The 15622-nt window shown below is 46.7% G+C and overlaps 1 protein-coding gene across 1 annotated transcript in view; it reads right to left on the minus strand.

The window, feature by feature from the left end:
- Grin2a (glutamate ionotropic receptor NMDA type subunit 2A) overlaps positions 1-15622 on the minus strand; it is a 441777-nt gene that overhangs the window by 190737 nt on the left and 235418 nt on the right. The window lies entirely within an intron of this gene.

The raw sequence follows: 15622 nt of genomic DNA on the forward strand, positions 1-15622 counted from the left end.
GTAGTGTGTGTGTGTGCACTGCACGTGTGTGCTCATGCATGTACCTGTAGTGTGTGTGTGTGCGTGCACTGCACATGTTTGCTCATGCATGTACCTGTAGTGTGTGTGTGTGTGTGTGTGTGTGCGTGCACTGCACGTGTGTGCTCATGCATGTACCTGTAGTGTAACAAGAAGTCAATTCAGCCATGAGAAACTCATGGAGAGAAAGCTGATTTTGGAGCTCCAGTTGACCTCCTTCGTTTCTTTAATCCCTTTCTGCCGGAGGTTGTGAGCACCCAACTCACCATGTCAGCCACCTGCTACCATCTGTTCTTTTCCTTGGAAGCCTCACCTGAGGGAGTGATTTGACCTGCTCAGTACTCTCAAGAAGGTCTCCAACTGACTGCTTCAATGGGGCCTCTCCAGCCCATTTCTGCTGGGTGTTTGTAAGCTCTCAATCTGATGGTATTTCCTTCAGTCTGCTTTCTCAATTGGACCACTCTCCTCATGCCTACTGGACGCCCAATTTAGGTGATGACTTGTTATCTGCTGTTTCTCTTTCTGCGGCTCACTATTGCTTCCTTACTTTGGCTTGCTGTATATTGAGTTAACTCACTCGTTGAACATTGAAAACACGGCTCTCTTAGCTCATTCTCTGGGCTGTAGCTGGTGGTGGCAGCTCACGGCTGTAATCTTTGTGCTCAGTAGGCAGACACTGAGAACTGACGGTTTGAAGTCATCCAGGTCGACTCACTAAGTCCATCCTAAACAAGCAAGTTCTAGGTTGACATTGATTTTCCTCCTTAAGACATCAAAGTCCCCATCCACTTTTATCTTTTATTGTATCTAGTGAGAAGTCTGCTGCTGTGCCTTTGTGTTTCTGTATACAGTCTTCTCCATCTTATCTTGATTAGTTTTGTGTCAATTTGACACAAGCTCGAGTCATCTGGTAAAAGAACAGGCAATTGTTCTCCTCCATCTGATTATCTATAGGCAAGGCATTAGTGCATATTTTTGATTGAAGGTTGATATGGAAAGACCAGGCCCACTGAGTGTGATGTGACCTGTTGGCAGATGGTCCTGGGTTGAACAAGAAATCAGACTGAGCAAGCCACAGAAAGCAACCTTGAGTTCTTACCCTTTCCTCAATGATGGACTTTGATGGGCAAGTATAAACCAAATAAACTCTTTCTTTCCCCACAGTAAGAAAATGTAAAATAACTCACCTATAGTAGTTTCAAGCTCCAATAACTGGTAAGTATGTAACAGATTTTAAGGAATTTGATTATAGCATGCCCCCATTGTTCTCCTACCAAAAGTCAGAATTTCCTGAACTGTGGATTTATATTTTCATCAGACTTGGTGGTGGGAGGGTGAAGAACATTTGAAATTTGAAATAAGCACACAGATGTCTAGAACAGAAGAGCTTTTCCCTGTCTCTGGCCTGAGACTAGAATTATAGGGTGGCTCTGATACCCACCTAGCATTTGCATAGGTTTGGGGGATCTGAGCTCTGGACCGCATGCCTGTGTGGTTATCCATTAAGTGCTTTAATGGATGAAGCATCTCCTCAGCCCCATAGTCATCTTCATTGGGGGTGCTGGGGGCCTCCACATCCTGACACTCAGCTTTGTCTCGGAGTCAGCATGTCTCCCAGGATTTGCCGGCTTCCCCATCTTTAAGCTTCAGCCATAACTCCCCTGAGGCAGTGATGGATGGTAACTCACTTAGCTTACTTCTTATCTCTTTTTACCCAATATCCAGTGTCACAAAAATGATCATATCACTTTTGTTTATTTTGTTTTCTCCAGTCCATGTATTATTCCACTTTGGTCGGAAGTATAAGTCAAAATTAATTTTTAAAAAAGGTGTGTGTGTGTGTGTGTGCCTGTGTGTGTGTGTGTGTGTATGTGTGTGTATGCATGGGCATGATGAGGTCAGAGTTCAACCTTCGGTACCACTCCTCGAGATCCATCTGTATTGTTGGTTTTGTTGGTTTTGAGACAGGGTCTCTCACTGGGCTGGAGCTTGCTTGCCAGTTCAGCTGGGTTGACTGCCTAGCAAGTCCCCAGGGTCCTCTGAGCTTTCCTCTCTAGCCCCGGAGTTACAGGCATGCACTCCCATGCCTGTTGCTTTATCTTGTTTGTTTGTTGTTTGTTTGTTTGTTTGTTTTTTAATGTGGGTCTGGGGGATTGAACTCAGTTCCTCATGCTTGCGCAGCAAGCACGTAACTGACTGTGCCATCTCCCCAGCCTCCAGTATGATAAAATTTCATAAAGGTGAGCATGACCATTAAGTTTGTCTGATATTCCCCTAGCAGTTAAAATTTACAAATCCAAAAGTTATTTTTACAGCAAATATTGAAAACTCCACAATCATAAAGAAGAAAAATAAGATTTTAACTGTGTGCTGTGCCAGGTTAAAATACAAACCTGACTCTCCCGGCAGTGACTTTTAGTGGTGGTTACAGCAAACTTCACCATTTGCCACCACTGAACAACCGTCATAGCACGGCAGAAAATCAGGGCACCCACTGTCCCCCCCCCTTAGAAGGAAGTTCACAAATTAACCATCTCTCATGCCTGAGAGCTGCACTGGGGAAGATGACTGAGCTTTTGACTGCCAAGCTCAATATAAATAACTGGAATTTTCAGTTAAATAAAAAAGGTTCATGAACTTTGACTCCATAAAAATATGTCTGTGGTGTTGTTTTTAATTCTCAACTTGACATGTCTAGAATCACCTGGAATGAGAGTTTGAGAGGGGGTTGTCTAGACCATGGTTGCCTGTGACCTGCCTCTGGGAGATTGTTTGCAGTGTGGTAACTGGGGTAGAAGGACCCACTTGCTGTGGGTGGCACCATTCCCTAGGTGGAGGATCCTGGACTGTATTAAAGTAGGAAAAAATGAGCAGAGGACAGGCAAGCCAGCATGGTATCCCTCCAGTGTGACTCCTGGACTGTACCCTGAACTGTGAGCCAAAGGAACCCTTTCTCTTGTGAACCTCTTTTGTCGGAGTATTATCACAGCAGAAAGCCAGGAGAGTCTCTGAGTCCCAGGTGATTGCCACCAGAAAACCCTCAACAAGAACTCTAGGTGGCAACTTTATTTGAGGAAGCCCGGTGCAAGGTTAGGAGTAACTCTCCAACCCCAGGGACTCCTCTATTGCCACAGCTGTCCCTCTGTGATGTCTCCAGCAGCTTTAGGGGAGAATGTCTGTGCAGAGGAATGCTGTCGGTGAAGAGGAACAGGCAGAACCAGGCACCACGGACTCAGTTTCCCAACCGGGTGTAATGCTCTCTGGAAACATGAAATAAACTTCCCATGTGAGCTGGGTGTGGGCGGCACAGAGGGTAAAGCACATGCTGCTGACCATGGGCATGGACATTCAGAGTTGTGGGCCTCAGAACTCACAGGAAAAGCCTACCCATAATCCCAGCACCCCAAAGGGACATGGAGGGAGACGTGGATCTTCAGAGCAAGAAAGATAGCCAGCATGGCTGAAATTGAGAGGTCTGGGTTCAGCAGGAGACCCGCTCCAGTATATGAGACTGTGTGCAATCAAGCGAGACACCCACCACCAACCCCAGGCTCCACATGCACATATAACCTACACATATGTGAACACAGACACTTATACATGCCTACCACACACATACACACATGCAAAATAAAACAACAACAAAACTTCCTTAGTACCTGCCAGGAATTAGGGGCTTTCTGTTCTTATTTGGGTAATGATGATCAATACTTAAACAATGATAGGTGTAATATAATAAATTATATTTTTATATTTGTGTGTGTGTGCTTGTGTATATTCAGATACACATGTGTTCAAGCATATGGAAGCCAAGGGACAGCTTCGGTGGTCATTCCTCAGTCAGAATCCATTTTTTCTTTTTTCTTTTTTATTCTTTTTTTTTTTTTTTTGAGACATTTTCTCGTCAGCCTGGAGCTCACCAGGAAGGAAGGCCGGTTGGCTGCACAGCAGGGCTTGCTGTCCCTGCCTCCCCAGCACACCACTATGCCTGCCTGGCCAAACTCAGGTCCTCATGTTTCTGAAGCAAGCACTTTACATACTGAGCAATTTCCCTAGTACATGTTTTTAAAAAAAAATGATTTAAAAAGCCATGAGTTATTATGAATGAGGAAAGCTGTGGGAGCTAAGGTCCCCTGAGGAGGTCCTTCCCCAATGAGCGTGCTGGCCATTCGAAACTTTCAGCTGACCATCACCAAACAAAGACATCAGATTACTACTGTCAGCAGGCAGCCCTTGGCACATTTCAAGATGTTACACAATGTCTATAAAATCTTGTAATTCTTTTTTTATGTGTATGTGTGCTTTGCCCACATATATGTCTGTATACCATGTGCCTTTCAGATGCCCATGGAAGACAGAAGAGGGCATTGGAGATCCTGGAACTGGAGTTAGGAGAGGCTGTGAACTGCCATGTGGGTGCTGGAAACTAAATCTGGGTCTTTCCCAAGAACAACGAGTGATCTAAACCACTGAGCCATCTTTCCAATCTTCCCAGCTCCAGCATTCTTACTCGATGGGACTTATATAAGTACACACACACGCAGGGAAGGGGAGAGAGTGAGAATATAGGCAAAGGTGCAACCTTTGAAAATGTATGGTGGGATGTAGAACCAGTAAAAATGAAATTTGAATCCTAGCATTATTTTATATTAACTATGTGTCTTTTGTGTATGGAACATCTCTGGTCCTGTTTTCTCATTGGAAATAAGATGAAAATGGAAGGGTATTCTATCTGGCATTTACCCTTCTCTCATTCTTAACAGAACTCATATAAAGGTAAGACACCACATCTTCCATAAGAGCCTGTGTGCTTTGGGGAATGTTCAGCCCTGTGCCAGCAACAGGTATTCAGATTCAATTTAACTGTCTCCTGTCAGCCTTCCCAGTGACTGAGTGAGAGGCCAGAATTAAACCTGTCCATAAGTGGCACCTTTGACATGCCTGATACTGGTCCAAAGATGAAAACATCACTAATCTGACCTTGAACAAAAGTTAACTCAGGTGTTGTTCACAGAAAACATAAAGCTAATAGAAAAAAATCCAGCTAGAGAGAAAAAATGACTCTCACCAACTCTCACCACAAGGCAAAGATCCAGAACCTTGATCACACTACACGTGAAGTCCATACATGCCCCTTGATCACACTGCATGTGACGTCAATACATGCCCTCAATCACACTGCATGTGATGTCCATACATGCCCCTTGATCACACTGTATGTGATGTCCATACATGCCCCTTGATCACACTGCACGTGATGTCCATACATGCCCTCAATCACACTGCATGTGATGTCCATACATGCCCCTTGATCACACTGTATGTGATGTCCATACATGCCCCTTGATCACACTGCACGTGATGTCCATACACGCCCCTTGATCACACTGCATGTGACGTCCATACACGCCCTCGATCACACTGCATGTGATGTCCATACATGCCCCTTGATCACACTGCACGTGATGTCCATACACACCCCTTGATCACACTGCATGTGATGTCCATACACGCCCCTTGATCACACTGCATGTAATGTCCATACACGCCCTCAATCACACTGCATGTAATGTCCATACATGCCCTCGATCACACTGCATGTGATGTCCATACATGCCCTCGATCACACTGCATGTGATGTCCATACATGCCCTCGATCACACTGCATGTGATGTCCATACATGCCTTTTGATCACACTACATGTGACACCCATGCACGTCCCTTGATCACACTGCACATGATGTCCATACATGTCTGCAACTTCTGTTATGTGAAATAATTCCACTATAATGGCTGAATTAAAAGGATATTGCCTGAAGGAGGAAGCACCCTAACTCACATCTGAAACACGAAGGGAAGACATTAGAACTCACTGGCATCGAGGAAGCCATCAGTGAGCTCACGGTGGTCTCATGACCATGACACATGTGCACTCATGTCACACACGTCACCTGTGTGTCCATACATCCCAATGCGACGTGTGCAATCAAGTCTCCCACCTCCATCCACACATAATGGTGCATCAATTACATTTTTAGAAGTTCTTTTTGTTACTGGCAGTAAAAACATAAGGGAAGAGAGTTCTTCTCCAAGAGCTCCCTGCTACCCTGTGGGAAACTGACAGCATGGTTTATTCTTAAGCTAGCCAAGACTTGACGGAATGGGGTAGACCTCAGGAAACTGTGCTGATCTGGACAACACGCCAGACCTCGGCGGATCTGTCAGCTCATTCACCAAACTTTGGGGCTTGGGGAGAAATGTGGCTGGCCTTCCCTGCCCACACAGAACACAGCCAATGTCATCGGGCCTGACAGTGATCCTTCCATTCCTGGGATCCACGCCAGGCTCTGTGTCACCAGGAGCTGGACAAGGGCTCAGAGGCACCTGCAGCAGGCAGCATCCAAGTGACAGCAAGGAGAGAGGGCGCCAGCCCCAGGGACAAAGGCAGAGAACTGGTGAGGACACCAGCCTAGCTCTCTAGCTCCCCCTCCTGGCTGGGACAGGGAGGGTCTCTGCCCCTCATAGGAGGATGGGCACCCGTAGAAAGGGCTGTTCCAGGATATCCACCAAGGGCAAGCCTCACAGTGCCTCTCTGCACTCAGCCTCAAATCTCTCCTCTTCCCATAGCAATGATACTTAATGTGGCCACTTTGTGGAGTGTCAGTTGTTTTCCAAATCACTTCCATAATGAAACAAACCCAGAGACTGTTTCCCTATCGGGAACCATCATCTCGTTCCTCTCCAATTCCACAGCCTCTCACCTCCTCATCGATCCAGAACAAGCACATGGCTTGCCATCTGCAACCCAGCTCAGGCTCAGTACAATATGAGGTTGGCTGCCTGTGACTCAAAGGGCTCACTGCTGAGACGAGCAGTCTGATAGTTCACCACATGGGACTTTTCACGTCCTCCAAGTATTGATGAAAACTCCTGGCGTGCTTCTGCTAGGTTGCGGAGAGCCAGATATATCATCAGTGGCCACAGTTACGGCATCTTTGGAAGGGCCACAGCACCTGCTTCCATGTGGAGTACATAGTAGACGATCCAGAGACCCAGCAGGCCCCAGCATAGCACCAAACATGAGCCCAGCACACCCACATGAAGAGGACAGCTGGAAACCACCTTCCAACACTTTCCTTCTCCTTCACGTGAATTAATATCCAGGCGCCTCTCACTTTGAACCCACATCTTCCCTTTATTTCTCATTTCCCCCTAGGCAATTATATTAATTGTTTGTCTTATTGCTCTGAACAGGTACCTAATAAATAGACACTTATTAGGGGAAAGGTTATTTTGGCTTATAGTTTAAGGACACAGTCCACTGTGGTGGGGAAAGAGTGGCTGCAGAAACCAAGACAGCTGGTCACACAGTACACAGTGGGGAGGCAGGAAGTCGGTCCAGGCTTTTAAACCTTAAGGTATACCTCACTTCCTTCAAGCAAGGCTCCGCCAACCTTCCCAAACAGCGCCACCAGCTGGAGAGCAAGTGTATGAGCACATGAGCTTACAGGGGACATTTCACACTAAAATCATAATAGCATCCCCCTCAGTTTGGGGACTGTAATCTCAAACCCTGTGCATTGTATTTTTTGGTGTGAGTTCAGATACTCCTGTTGAATTGCCTACTTGAGATTCCCACTTGAATCCCTCAAAAGTATATTCAATTCAACACTTCTGCAATGTACACTATCTCTGATTTCTACCCACAACTCAGTGTTTCTTCACCAGTGGAATCATCCACCCAGCTGCGCAAACCTCGAAAGTGGTTGCTCTTTCTATTCATAATGTCAAGGTCATCTCTCAGGCTTCACTAACATGGTACCAAATGTTAGTATCCAGGCGCCACTTGGGAACAGGGCACAGTCACCCCTCTATGCATGGCCAGCACCCTCCCTCTACTCAAGCGCAAAGGTCCCTTTAAGAGACGACCTCCGCCCACTCCCAATCTCTTTCTTCCTTCTGGGGTAAGCCGGTCTCTGGGTCTCTGCCTCTCTCTCTCTCTCTCTCTCTCTCTCTCTCTCTCTCTCCCACCCTCCCTCCCCCCTCTTTCCCCCCTCTCTGTCTCTCTCTCCCTTGCTCCCCTTCATTCTTCCCCTCCCTTCCTTCCCTTTAACCTCCTCTCAATAAATTCCACACTTCAGCTTTATCTGCATGGCATATTTTGTCACCCACCGGTTTGGACCAACCTGCTATGGATGCCACAAAGATCCCAACTTGAGCCTCATAATACCCAGGTTCATTAGGTGAGTCAAGTCACCATCTCTGCCATCACCTCCTAGCTGGTTGTTGTGCTCACACATTGAGACCTCCCACTCCCCATATGCACTCTGCCAGCAGGTCCAGAGTAATGAAGGTACAAATGAAGCGCTTCTATTTGCTTTATCTTCTCCCCGAGCTGAGTCACGGCAAGAGATCACTATATATTACGAAGTCACCAGGTTTCAGAATGAAAGTGTCTCCAGTACTCCACCCTGAAGGAAAGGGATCCATACGTCTTTTTTGCTAAGTGTGCTGGTCCCAAGACTTACATGTGGCTTTAGGCAAATCTGAACAATATCTGTGCTCGTGTGTGACACTCCCCCGCCAACAGCCCAAGTCACCTTCCCTTCAAGGTAAAGTCACAGGCAACTGCTTCCTCTTCTGAGGTGCCAACACCAAGTTTCCACCATTTGTCGAGCTATTCACTGGGTGCCAATTGGAAATGATTGACTGGCATTGCGGGGTTGGCATACGGTGCTTTTGACTTCCAGCCAAGAAAGAGAAGGCTGGGTTCCAGGAAAGACGGCATAAACAGCACCAGCACTGAAACACGGCTGTGGACTGAGCTCCAAAGCTGGATACCCAGAGCACTGAACCCACCCCTCCTGGGTCCAGCAAGACACCCGAGGGAGGCCGACCAAAAGTGGCACCCTGCAGAGTGGCAGTGTAGCCTGGGTGCGTGGCTGAGAATCACATGCATGCCATCGCCACTACCATCCTTCATTTGGTTCTTGTCATGTTTGCAGCTGAGGAAATGGAGACATGACGAAGTCAAGCCACTTGTCCAAGAAAGGCAGGGTCATGGGGCCAGCACTATTTAGATCCATGCTCTACCTTCAGAGCCTGGTGCAGAATACTTTGTCTCGGTTTGGCACCTGCCCCTGTGCTCTCTCTCTGTCCCTTGCAGACTTATTCTGGACCACATTCCTGAGTTGAGGGTTCCCATCACCAGATGCCCAGCGCACACTCTCTCACAGGATAGAGCGTTCTCTGGAGTGGCTAGCGCTCTAAGGAATGTTTGTGCAGTAAATGCTGATCCCACTGATAAATATTTGCAAAGAGTTATCACATCGCTCAGGGAAGCTCGACTGCAGTCAGGCTCAGAGAATTAACGGAGCAGGCTCTTTTATTGGCATTTTAAAAGAAACCAACAGCGAGAATTCTGATTATCAAATAAAAACACACCAAGCAGGTTTAGTGCCGTCTCCCAGTGGCCGTTAAACCCGAAGCCTTTCTTTCTTCTGCTGCTTTGGAAAACAAAGATGAAGGGAGAGTTTGAGCATTACCTGGACCCTGGTAAACCTCGCTTTCACCTGTAGACCTCTCCTGTCAAGGAAACTGACGGTGCTGCTGCCTCTGCACGAGCCTGACTTTCAGGATCAAGCAGTCGACATAAGAGATAGTGGCCAAGCTGGTATCAAGGAAAGCCAGTTAAGTTTCTTTCAAATACTAATCTCGAAAACCAGGAGGGGGTGTTTCTCCCACTCCTTTGTGCTAGAGAGCACTTGAGGGCTTCCAAAGCAGTGTATTCCTCACACTCCACTCCTGCAACCGAAGTAGGAGCCACGGGATGTATGTTGTAAGGCAGTCACCAGCACATAGAATCGGAGGCTGGAAAGACGGCTCAGTAGTGATTCCTGTTCTTGTACAGACCCCAAGTTCAGTTCCTGTGCCATTTCAGACAGCTCCTGGGGGCTTATGAATCCAGCTCCAGGGGATCTGATGACACCTTCTGGCCTCCACAGGCACCTGTACTCATCTGCACATATTCCCCACACACACAAACACAGACATAAGATGAAAAGATAAATAAATCCTAAAAAAATGGAATTCAGACACACAGCGATCTCCCGTTCCCTGCTTTGTGCATAGCTTGCAGCATGACCACTGCACAGTACAGGGTGGTGGAGATGAGATGACGGACAGGGTGGGCGTTCGGGGAGTCTGGTGCGCATCAGGAGACACAATAAGTGTTTTACATGTAAATGGTCATTTAATTCTGCTATAAAAAAAGAGAGAGAGAGAGATAAATGGATAGTGCCTTCTACACGCACACACACACACACACACACACACACGGGGGGGTGAAAAAGAAAGAGATGATAAAGAGATGGGGGGGGAATTGTCCAACTCCAAGAGAAACGCCAGTGCTCAGAGCAGCTGGAAGGTTACACTGGTGAGTTCATAATAGGTTTGAGGTCAAGCCCACTGCACAGATCACACAACCACAAGTTCTCGCAGTCCACATTTCCCTGAAGCAGACCTATGACAAGATCGGGTCTGAAAACCACTCATCTCCTTCTAATGACTTCTGTTTCCCTTCCAATGTGTAAGCATGGCCACATCTACACACCCATGTACAGATAAACACTCATGATACATACTCACAGCATATGTAATCCTCTCCATCCTCCCATAAAAGCACAGTGCAGGTGTGACAGGGACTTGTGAACTGAGAGACAACACAAGGGTTATGACTGGAACTGTAGTCACCAACAGAACGAATTACAACCTATCCAGAAAGAAGCCTAGAGACCAAGCACAGAGAGCACCCTGTCATTGGGTGCTACTGTCTTCTTGACGAGCTGTGCCCACTCGAGCAAGCCCTTCCCTCCAGCACCTCTGCTCTAGCCAGCTGGACTTGACCATGCCTTGCTCCATTCCTAGTACCTTGCAGAAGACCAAAGGTAAAAGTACAATCCTGCCCCACAGCCATGTGCTGGGCTGCGGGTCTCTCCACCCACAGGGAGCTGACGCCAGCACACCAAAGGCTCTCACCAGTTTGTGGAGCATGAACACCAGTTTTGTGGGCTGTGGTAAGCAGATTCATCTGCTCCATGCACAATTTTATTCCCTCGTGTGTCATCAAAACAGGCTGAACATCTCTCCTCAGAAGTGCTTGAGGTGGGGAGGAGTGCAACTTTCAGAGTTCTTCAGATTTGGGGACATTTGTGAAGACATCATGGAGTAACTCAGGCATGGGATCCAAGTTCTGAATCCCGGAGTCGCCTTTCATTTTCTCTCTTTCATTTTCTTTCATTCTTTGTTCCTTTTTCCCTCCCTCTCTTCCTTCCTCCCTTTTTCCTTCCCTCCCTCCCTCCCTTCCTTTCTTCCTTCCTTTCCCAGAGAGGCCCAGGTTAGGCTCAAACTCACTATTTTGCCAAAGATAACCTTGAACTCCTGACTCCCTTGTCTCTCTCACTCAAGTGCCGCGATTAGAGGTGTTCACTACCACCAAACACGGTTTATGCTTCACTGGAGAGTGGAACTTAGGCTTTCCCACATGCTAAGCAAGCACTCTACCAACTAAGCTACAATTCCAGCCCATTTATGTTCCTTAAACACAAGGCCAGAAATCAGCTGTGTCCTTTTAGTGACCCCAGGAGATTCGGTATAGAATTTTTTACTTGTGACATCCTATCTGCACTTAAGTTTTGGAGTTTGGAGCATTTGAGATTTTGTGTTTTCAGACTAGGGCTGCTCGACTTTTAACCCCATGCATTTATAACCTCCTTGTCCATGTGCCAGGCACTAACCAAACAGTCGCGTGCCTTCCTTATCTCCAAATGACTTCCAAGACAGCAGATGGGGAAGAATTGAGAGACTCCCAGACCCTTATGCCTGGAGATGCACACATCAGCAGCTCAAGCCACAGCAGCCCAGACTCCAGGGAACATACCCCATCAGTGTTGTCTCCCTGGCTGCTCCTCAATGGGACAGAGCCCTGGCACAGAACTGGGATGACAGCCTGAGATCCATACCAGGAAGCAGGTCATGGTTTGCCTTCACACTCTGGGAGTTATGGGTGCTGTGCTCTGTGCTTGGCGAAGGAGCAGATGTTTAATAACTTTGCAGCAGCAAGGAAGAGGTTGCATAACGTGGCTGAGCTATTTTTGAACTTTGGAAAATGCTGACTGTTCTTTTCAAAGTATCTTCTATAAAACCAGGAATATTAAAACATGGGGAAATTTCCCCCCTCTCTATACCCCACCATTTGAAACCATAAGAACAGAGTCGAGTCTACAATAAGATCAGGAACACTCTATGACTGGCAAACTGCCCCTTGCACACCATGGACAACAGTGCACCATTTCAATACCCCAACTGCAGGAACTCTAAGATTATAATCAACGAACTTGGGAGCCAGGAGTCACATGCCCAAGAGCCCCAAGGAGGTCTCAATCGGCTGAAGCTGCTCTTGACAGTTCATGCTGAGAACCAGGTATGAATTCAACTGATATTGGCTTTATCTTCCCTCCTACACAGTAGAGGTAAGGAAAGTTATCTGTTCTCAAGATGCTTTGCAAATTAAGGCTTTATTCAGCTGAAAATATAATAAAAATCAATTGAAGTAAGACTCTAACTCAAGAGTCTTGGGTCCCACTGAGCAAGCGTACATACCCAGATCAGCCTTATCTGCTCACTGCCTTCGCATGCCCAGATTCTGCCTTTATTGGCCAACTAAATGCCCACCAACAGGAGATGGTTAGATAAACAGTGAAGCATGGGTGTGGCAGAACACAAAAACAGCCACTGAGGTGAACACACTGGAATTACATTATCTTCACAGTGACCTTGAAAATGCAAGGTTAAAGCCAAGCAGATTAGAATGCATTTGATGTCACAGGGACGCATCAAAAAGAACTGTGGACTGGGCCTGCGGTTGCATCTTTAGTGAATACATACAGATTGCATGTGTACTGCATTCCCTGGAGGGGCTTCCCTGCCCTTGCAAGATTGCAAACGGAAGCAACCGGGACTTCTGCACTGCCACTAATATACTGTTTGTTTAAAATGTTCAAACAAACATGAACAAACATGACATACCATCCTCATTTTCTGTCTTGAGTGTTGGTTGAGTATATCATATTCTCTACCACTAGCTGTCTTTTTCAGTATTTAAAAGAGAAAGAATTCTGGAGCCAGCAAGATGGCTCAGCAGGGAAAGGGACTTGCTGCCAAGCCTGAGGGCCTGAGTTCAGTTCCTGGAACCCATGCCAAGGGAGAGAGAACCAACTCCCAGAAAGTTGTCTCCTGACCTGCACATGCACATACAATGCCACACACACACACACACACACACACACACACACACACACACACTAAATAGAAAGCTATAAAAAGTGAATCATTCTACACAGGGTTTGTTTTGTAGCAAATTCCTCTTATTTTCATTAGACTTCAATGGTCTCTGTGAACAGAAGTCACAGCTTAACTTCACTGTGTATTTCAGGAGTCCTAACAAGATTGCCTATGTGTAAGGAACAACAGCTGGGAGCCAGGAGAATACAGCGCCCTCAGTTCTCCCTAGTTACTTTCTTTGGGGTGTCTCTAACTCCTAGACAAGGGCAGTCCTGCAGGGCTCCGTTCTTTCCTTGCTGGTGTGTGTGTGTGTGTGTGTGTGTGTGTGTGTGTGTGTGTAGAACAAGGAGCACAATGAAGGAGCTTCTGGGAGCCACTACCAGCTTCACAGTCTGCATGAGCACCATCACCCCTCTGTGGATGACAAGAAATCCCATTCTCCGGGACAGTGGGCACCACACTCCTTGGCTCGGCATCTTGCTTCTCTGGGGTGGGAATGCCCTTTCCAAAGCTTATGCATTCTAAAGGGAAGCCTGAGGAGCTAGCACAGCCACACTTCACAGCCTCGGGGTTCATTTTTTCTCTCCTTAAAGAATGGAATCTAGGGTGGTCCCTGGAAAGAAATCTGAATGTCTTGGCAATTATCCCTCTCAAATTCCTTTTTCTATATATAAAACATTTCAATTGCCTTACAATTGAGTTATGTTTCCCACAAAATAATAGATATCTAAGTCTGCCAGCGGCAAGGCACATCTTATTAAAGTGAGTGTGAATTCATTAGCCCAGCCCTTGACTTAGGCTGGCAGCAAGCCTGACTTCCTAAGAAGCGCCCATGTCCACACGGCGTTATCTAAGTTCTTTCCTGATATTTGGATGATTGGTTAGGATGCTGAATGTGACTACCTAGAAGTAGGATGGGTGGGGGCACTGTCAACAAAGCTTGATTTCTGATTTAACACCTGCTCTTCTCAGGGGTATGTTAGTTGTGAGAAAGAACATCCTGGGCTAGGAAGGTGGCTCCGTGGGTTAAAGCGCTTGTCTCACAATCTTGAGCACTTACGTTCAGTTTTCCAGGATGCGCATAAAAGCAGGACATGATGTGAAGATCTCCTGTTTCACTGACAGAGAGATGGAGGATGGAGGCAGGACTGGGCACAAAAGCTTTTGCGCCATCTAACTTGGCAGCACAGTCCCAAGTAAGGTGGAAGGTGATGACTGACAGCTGACATTGTGCTCTTACTCCCCAAACTCAGGCCAAAGCATGTGCATACTCATAAACACACACACACACACACACACACACACCACCACCACCACCACCACCACCACCACCACTGCCACCGCCGCCGCCGCCACCACCACACCACACTACACACCTCTGGTCCTGTTTCAGAGGTAAACTCTGAAAGGTAGCATATTCAAACTCACAATCGCCCAAAGATGTTTTAGGATAGCATTATTGTACAGGAAACCAACACTGTCTGCTGACTACAGTCTTGAACGGGGCCATCTTTCATTGATAATTCTGATGCTTATTGGATGGTCATCAGGGAGTCAGCACGTAAGAAGCATCACTCCTCACATTCATATCCCCTCTTTCCTTACTCACGACACCTCCTAGAACCACGGTTCTCAAAGAATGGTCCCCCTAGGGGCAATCTCAGCCCCATCCAGGAACTGGTTAGAATGCCAATTCGGTGAGCTCATTCCAGACCTACGAATGCAACAGAAGTTCTGAGTGCAGACCCAGAACCTCACCAAGTCCTTCCAGCTGTCTCAATACATGCTGTCATTTGAGAATGACCCAACTAGAAAGAAGGGCCACTGTTACCACTTTATGACAAGCACTTGAGACCCAGAAAGGTAAAGTGATTGCCCATGTCCTGCAGGGTATGGAGGAGACAGGATTTGAGCATGAACGCCATCACTCCCTAGTCCAGCCTTTAATCACAGTGCCACACAGCTCATTATGTGAAGAATGAAGCACGGATTACAACATCAAACATCAGGCAAAAACATGCAGAATGGGTATCTGAATAATAATTCTAAATCTTAGCAGCTGAGCTATAATGATGAGCCACAAAGAATAATGACACTTCCAAGAAACATAAATTTTAACTTAAATGCCCATCATGATGGGTCAGTTAAATAAATTATACTACAGTAATATAACGGAATGGAATGTGGCTTTAAGAGTGATGATTGCCAAGATCACCAATGACCTACAAAGACACTTCCCATATAAGAAGAAAAGAAATTCAG

The sequence above is a fragment of the Microtus oregoni genome, unplaced genomic scaffold, assembly GCF_018167655.1.
Source record: "Microtus oregoni isolate MIOR12 unplaced genomic scaffold, Mior012 000027F_ref0000203, whole genome shotgun sequence".
Classification (NCBI taxonomy): domain Eukaryota; kingdom Metazoa; phylum Chordata; class Mammalia; order Rodentia; family Cricetidae; genus Microtus; species Microtus oregoni.